This window comes from Zingiber officinale, chromosome 3A (assembly GCF_018446385.1).
Source record: "Zingiber officinale cultivar Zhangliang chromosome 3A, Zo_v1.1, whole genome shotgun sequence".
In the NCBI taxonomy this organism is placed as follows: Eukaryota; Viridiplantae; Streptophyta; class Magnoliopsida; order Zingiberales; family Zingiberaceae; genus Zingiber; species Zingiber officinale.
Window position 1 is genome coordinate 39,221,879 of NC_055990.1, and position 7,443 is coordinate 39,229,321.

The following is a 7,443-nucleotide window of genomic DNA, read 5'->3' on the forward strand; positions in this document are numbered from 1 at the left end:
AATCGATATAAATGTTTACATTTGATCATGTATTTCATGCTTTATAATTGCTACAGCCTCTGCCTCCTTCCCCTCTCTACCATCAACCGCATCTCCTTCATTTTCTCAATGTTTATTTTGCAATAATCTTCAGAGGGAAAAGAAAGAACGATGACTGGGTGGCGGTGGAGGCTGCACAGTGGAATTAATGGCGGATTCATTTGTACTGGAAAAAGGGAGCGAGCTTTAGACCATTGTTGACGGTGCTTTTTTGCTACGACATGATCCAGCATTTATTTTGTGTGGCGATTAATGCACTCTTTATCTTTTCCTCACAAAAAGTGAATGTCTTGAGCTTACTTTCTGAAGCAGAGACAGGCTTCAGCAAAAATTAATATTGAAAAGAAACAAAAAAAAATGTGAATATGCATTCACTCGTTTTTGTTTGCTATTGGGAGGCAGTGAACAAAAACTACGAGTTAGAACGGCAAGCAGTGGCCTGTAGCAATTTTCTTCTCGTACTTGTTTTTTTATTCTTCTCATGCTCTCTTTGTAACCTGGCGAATATAGGGAAAAAATTGATAGCATAAGAAGCAACGAGCTTCCAAATTTTGTGCGAGTCTAAATAAGAAAAAAAAACTGTGGGCATAAGAAGCAACGAGCTTCCAAATTTAATTTGTCATCAAATTTTCTTTCAATTTTGTTTGGAAGTAAATTTAAAATATTAGTTCTTATAGAATTTTAATTACTTAATAATCAATCCTTCATATTTTTTTCATTCTTTTAAAAAAAATATTTTTTTTATTTGTTTAATTTTATAAATTTTCAAACCCTTAAAAATGAGCAAAATAATTTTTACATATATATTAGAAATTACATCAGAGGAACTATTCAAATTGATAAAAACTCTTGAGCTAGTTGAATGAGCAAATTGAGCTAAGTTGGATAAAGATTGCGTCTATTACTGAGATAAAACGATCTCAGTTGAGTCATCCGTTCGGAGAGTCAGTTGAGCCAGCTCATTAGCAGAGCACTGATCGAGCTATTTAGATTAGTTAGACCAAGTGGGTTGTCTAAGTTGCTCGAGCTTGAGCAATTAGTTTTAAAAAAAAAACGTCTAAAAAATATGGTAAAGTAAGCTTCAAAAAAACTAGAGAAAGAGCAAAAAGAAGAAAGAAAATATGATAAATTGTCATTAATATTATGCACAACTGCAAGGAAAGGACAAGAAAAAGGTTATTTGACTGGGCTAACAAAACTTCAAATAACCAGAGAAAAACGTAGAAGAAAAAAACATTGAATTCATCATCCTTCTTGTCCTCCGTTGCATCAAAAGTTGTTTCAATTGTGCAGTGGATTGGGACCAGTAGTCACCACTCTCTTCTCCTCCTCCTCAATAACCAAGCTTCCATTAACACTCCTTCCTCCGTGAAGAACCCCACAAGCTTCCATCACCACGCTTTTCTTTGTTACCATTCTCTCTTCCTCCACTTGATGCCTATGTTTCAGTCCTTCAATCTCTCGACTTAGTGCACAAGAAAACAAACCAGGAACAACCAAAATCAATAAGAATGAGACCAAAGCAGCGACTCTCGTCCTCATTGCCTATTACAGATTAAAAGCAGAGCGAGCTTGTTGAAGAACCGAGGAAGAAAGCATGAGTTGAGGGAGTCAAGGAAGAGCAATAAGTGAGGTTCCTCGGAGAGGCAATATTTGTGCTATGGATCCATGCTTCTCTTCTACATTACGCTCAATCAGTGACTCCACCAAACTGCATTAATGGACCTTCAATTGTGCAGCAGAGGGAGGGAGAGAGAAGAAAACAAGAGGAGGAGACAAAGCTTGGTTTGAGTAGGGTTCAAATTCCATTCTATTCCTTCGATTCAATTCTTCCTTCAACACCTACTGGGCTTTGTGCGTGTGTGGAGTCGAGTTGGCATCCTTCTCCATGGACTTCGCTTTCTGCTCTTTGATTAATGATAATGTACTGGCTGTCGGGAACAGGAACAACGGCATTAATAGTAGTAAACTAACAAGGATAATAAGATCAGCAAACAAGCATATATGATATTGACATGATCTGCAATGACTTGGGGTTAAAGAGTGTACTTCACTTTGATATGAAAAACATATTTATTGCATTAGCACTTGGTTATTAAAATATGAAAGGATAACAATTGATGATGGAAGGAATTACTACTACACGCATGAATATGATTGCTACTGAAAGATTACAACACAAATAAAATAGCTATTTGTGTGCTTCACAGTTCATAACTACATACCAAACTATATATGAAGCACAGAAGGCATTAGCTCAGTACAAATTCGATGTGGCACCACCTGGCAGCCAAAATCAGTTTACTAGGGCACCCATGCTTTCACTTTCGTAGAGGATTTCAAACTAAGATGGTCCAGGCGGGCCTTGAGGATATTGATGCCCTGAAGTGGCGGTGGCAGTGCTGGAGGATGTGACCCATGGTGGCAAGGTGGTGGCGGCGCCATGTACCCATATGGTGGAAACTGCCTCTGCAAATGCGAAGGAACCATGGTATAATTGTGTCCTTGATGGTTTGGCAGTTGCCGGTTTCTTCTCTGATCCACACTTATTATCACCTCCCTCCTGTGAGGGGATTACAGCGCCCATCCTTTGAGGATCCATGGAGGGGTAGAATGTTCGTCCAGTTTGTAGTGGCGCAAGAATGTTGAAAAAGTTAAGTGACGGCTGAGCGTGGTTCTCAGTTCCAGGTGGAAGAGGCTAATGGTTGCTCTGCTGCTGAGATATGACTGACCTTGGAAGCATACCTGTGTGAAACACAGCTCCTTGCCTAGCAGCACCATCGTCAGGCACCTCTCCCTCTGGTTTTGAGGCCAGAGGCCGCCCCCACATCAGCTTCAATTGAATTCCCTTTAAGACCAGCTTGTTAGAGAGCTCCTCTGCAGCTCTTTCAGCTGCTTCTCTTGTGGTGTAAGTTACAAATGCACATGCTCACTGAAGCACCATTCTGATGGATTCTATCTCACCATGGACATAGAAGTGATGGACACAGAAGTGATCTCTCAGATCCTGTTCCGAGATTTGTGCATCAAGTCCGCCAACATAAAGGATCTTTATACTCTCACCATCTGGAAGATTTACACGGCATTTCCCTAGCCATGCTTAGAAAAAAATGATTAACCAGGCTGGGTAACGTCGAACTTGGTGTAACTGGTCTGGCCCCACGGAAGTTTCCCACCGGCCATCAGGTAAATCGGGAAGCACTCACAACGGGCAGCCCAAGAGCTCAGCATCCTTTTGTTGCGTGCCCCATTTGGAGAAAAAATTCTTGCAAATTTGTCATAGCTAGGGCTTGAACCGCGGATGCCTGAGTAACAACATGGATGCCCTGCCGCTGCACCATAGCCCCGGGGGCTCAGCCTTGCTTAGAAGTTTCATAGCAACAGGGTGATTCATTCTGCATGTGAAAGAAAAGATCAACTTTAGTCGATAGTCTCAATTCAACAGGTTCATTCACTCTATATAGAAGAAAAGAAGAAAAATAGCCAAATAACTAGAATTCTAGACATTATAGCAAGCAATTTGAAATATATATATAATAATTTCCCCGTCACTCAAAACTCCAAATACTATGTTCCTGGTTTGTTCTTAAATTAAAAAAAAAAATAAAATTCAAAAACATCTTTTCCTTAAAAAAACCATAAGTAAACAACATTTATATCTTATTGTTCACATTTTAAAAAATGGTGCAAGTATTCAAATAAGATCTTAATAAAGGTGATGAAAAATAAAAGCAACCAGAGAACTTGTTTTCTCCGGATGACATGTGCAAACAGAGTTCAACCATGATGCATCTGCTAAACCCAATTGGTTTGGCCTCTAGTTCTCGAGCTAACCAGTTGAACCAGAAGATTTGGTTAGGTTTTGAAAGCATCGGTTAAAATGACATAGACAATAGTTATTATAACGCGCTCCTAATTAGAGCAAACTAGTGAAATGAACTCTTAGTAATGCAGAAGCAAAGAAGTCAAAGGAACTAAATATGGGCTTCACTGGGACTAGCACATCTGCTTATGTTGTGCATGACAGATAGAAAAAAGGTTTGATTATGGTATTTAATATGCATGATGATTTGAATATCAATACCAATATGCACATAAGAACTTTCTGAAATTATGTCAAACACCTGGATCTATATCCATGTTGGCTACCAAGAAACAGATTTTCCAGTATGCCATGTTATCTACACTTGAATCAGTTAACTAATTTTAATTCAACTTAAAAATTCTCCCTTTTCATTCACAAAGTATAGTGTAGACTACAAATGGAAATTTAGCATACATACCCATAATATCTGTCTTTTATATTTTGTTGAGATAATTCACCAGTTTCAGGCATTTCATGTCGGTAAGGACATTCAGCACCACGTGTACATTCTCCACGCATAAAGAAGCTACAAACATGGGCCCAATTTCTTTTGTAATAAGGAGTGGTCCTTTGAAGTTCTAGAATGGTATCATTTGGATGCACTTTTCCATATGAAGATTCATAATCTATGCCATCTCTAGCCTGAAAAAAGGAGGTTTTGTAAGTGTCAAGACATGAAAACCAAAAATACAAAGGGCGAAAAACTCATGCTGGATCAATATTGCAAGAACAAATAGAAAGAAAAAAAGAGCAAAAGCTAAACTCAATTACACAAACAATAATCTTTAATGGTCACAGAATGAACTGACAAAGAAAATATACAAGATTGATGCGTAGGAAGGTGAGCGAGTAGGCTTCTGAGGTTTAGAATATCTACTTTGGGAGATTAACGATCTAGAATAGCAAAGTTTACCTAATACTATAAAAAGGAAGTTGAATATTATGATATGAACAAGCAACCACTACATATCAATTTGTTTATAACATTCAAACCCTGATTGATTCAGCATTCAAACCCTGTTTAGCTGGAAAAAAAGGGAAAAGGACGGGAACTAAAAAATTAACAAAATCACCCTCTACCTTTCTCTACCCAATATTGCATTTCATTTTATCTGGTTGCCCCAACCTCCACCACCATCACCAAGGGACCTTCGCCCTCACCTCAAATGCGTAGCTCAAGTCAATGCTGAGCCCCTTTGCTAAAACGTCTGTGAACTCCCCTGACTTCTCCTCCTGACCTTCACCTGATCTCAGATGCATCAGATCTTGTGTCAATGTTGTGTTGCACCTCAAGATGACCTTTGTTATCCTGCCCACTCAACCTTCACTGTTGCCTCTACCCAATCATCTCACACCTTGAGCTCATGAGAGAGCTACCAAAGAAGCACAAGTGAGTATTCTTCTTAAAGGACAGCATGGACATTGAACATGAGTGAAGATTTTTTGGATTATTTTTTGTCCCCTAAATAACCCTATACCCAATTTCGAGCAGAAGCAAAAGTGGCCAATTTTGATTTAATTCAGATCAATTGACTTTGAACTGAATAACAAATAAATGTATATGCCATTCATGTGAAAGAAAAATGGAATGACTAATAGATTAATATGTTTTGAATATTATTGATCAACAATGTTCTGAATTGATATGGGCGTTACAAGACAATGCACAGGACAAATATCTGAGAATGCTTTCTGCAGGAAAAAAAATCCTGCTGGTATGTGAATGATATAAAGGGACATTATAAGAGTCCTGAGATACAATCAGTTCGATCAATTATTTAATATCTATTTCAGTTATGAAGATATACTTTCTTGAGTAAGTGCCAGATTTCTTATACAGCTAGGTTTGTCTATAAATTAAATATAAAAGATCAAACTCAAATTTCCTTTTGTGCCCAAACAAGTAGCAAGTCAATTGTATCAGTAACCCAGTTAACTTTACTGTTGAACAAGCCAAATATAGTGTATAAAAAGGGCAACCCGGTGCACGAAGCTCCCGTCAATACGGGGTCCCGGAAAAGGATCTATTGTACGCAGCCTTATCCTACTTTGCAAGAGGTTGTTTCTGAAACTCGAACCCATGACCTCTAGGTCACACGGTAGCAACTTTACCATTGCGCCAAAACTCCCCTTCAAACCAAATATAGGGTATGCTAAAGGAAAACAAATAGTAAGAAAACCATTAAAGGCAAGTAAGCAATTTTGACAAGGTGCATTCATGACCCAAACTATATAGTGTCTTAACAACAAATCTAGAATTTAACCAAAGAAATAGAAAAAGAACACATGAACAAAAACCCCCAGCAAGAATCTAATGTAACATACCTTGCGGTCATGTTCTTCAGCAAAGTATTCCCTATTCACATCACTCTTTGGGATGGCATCATTAGGTTGACAGCAAGCGCAGTGTCCCGAACTTGTACAGGCAACCCATATTCAAGATCAAGGATGCACACCTGACAGACATACTTCAGCTTACAGCACAGCTGACAAATTTCAGTTTTCTTGTACCTTGCATCACGTCCTGGCCTCCATCTGAAGACAGTAAACAGGTGTTTACAGATCTTACATTCCTTGTCATAATCAGCCTTTGTCTACAAATTATGATGAAACAAACAATGATTGTGTTACTTCCAAGTCATCTAATGGATACTAGAACTAGAACATGAAATTCAATATCAGTTGCACAATGTTAGGATGCCTAAGTAAATTTATGTGTCCCAATCAGCAATATATTTATGACGGATCCAAAATGTGAATCCTAATACATGCTAGTCCAGCCTGCATTGGTTATCTCCTTTATAAATAAACAAGCTATTATACAAACTGCAAAGGCTATTGATTTTTCCTGATAAACACTTATATCCCATTAAAACCCAAGAAATATTGGTTTGGCTAAAAAAAAATATCCAGACATAGCAAACATTGCAAAATTTTGATTTAGGAAAACAAATTCAGTTACTAAACCTCATCAGTGGCTAAAAGCATTGCCGTGTAACATGATCCAAACTAAAATCCTAAAATAAATTATAAACCATGACCCAAGAAGCAATTGACAGATCCAAACACTAATCCGAAGAAACAAAATCACAAGTGTGCCTAAATGAAAACATAGGCAGTATGGTCCCGGTCCAACATATCAAGGCGTCAACTTTAAGATCATGCAGCCTTATAAAACCCAATAGCATGCCTAGTGGAACTAAATTAAGTCTCAAACGCAGATTTTTGCCAGCTCGTATCTTCATTATTACATTTAAATCCAACGTAGCAACAAAAAAAACAAATAATTACACCACTCTATCTGTACTTTCAGTTTCGATGGTTCCGACCAAATAATCTGAATTCCTACACAGAGATAGATAGAGATGAAAAAGTACCATTCGAATGTAAGGGTTGTGGCCGAGGCAGGACTCGCATAGGATGGGGAAATCGGAGCGATCCCACCCGTCAGCCTGCGCGTTCCTCAGCAAACGGTGCGCTATAGTAGAACTACGGACGATTAGGACAACGAGAAGGCGAACAAAAGGAGAGCCTTTGCA

The 7,443-nt window shown here is 38.4% G+C and overlaps 1 pseudogene; it reads right to left on the bottom strand.

Annotated features, from left to right (window-relative positions):
- Positions 1 to 2,174: 2,174 nt before the first annotated feature.
- LOC122050364 lies at positions 2,175 to 7,443 on the bottom strand (annotated as a pseudogene).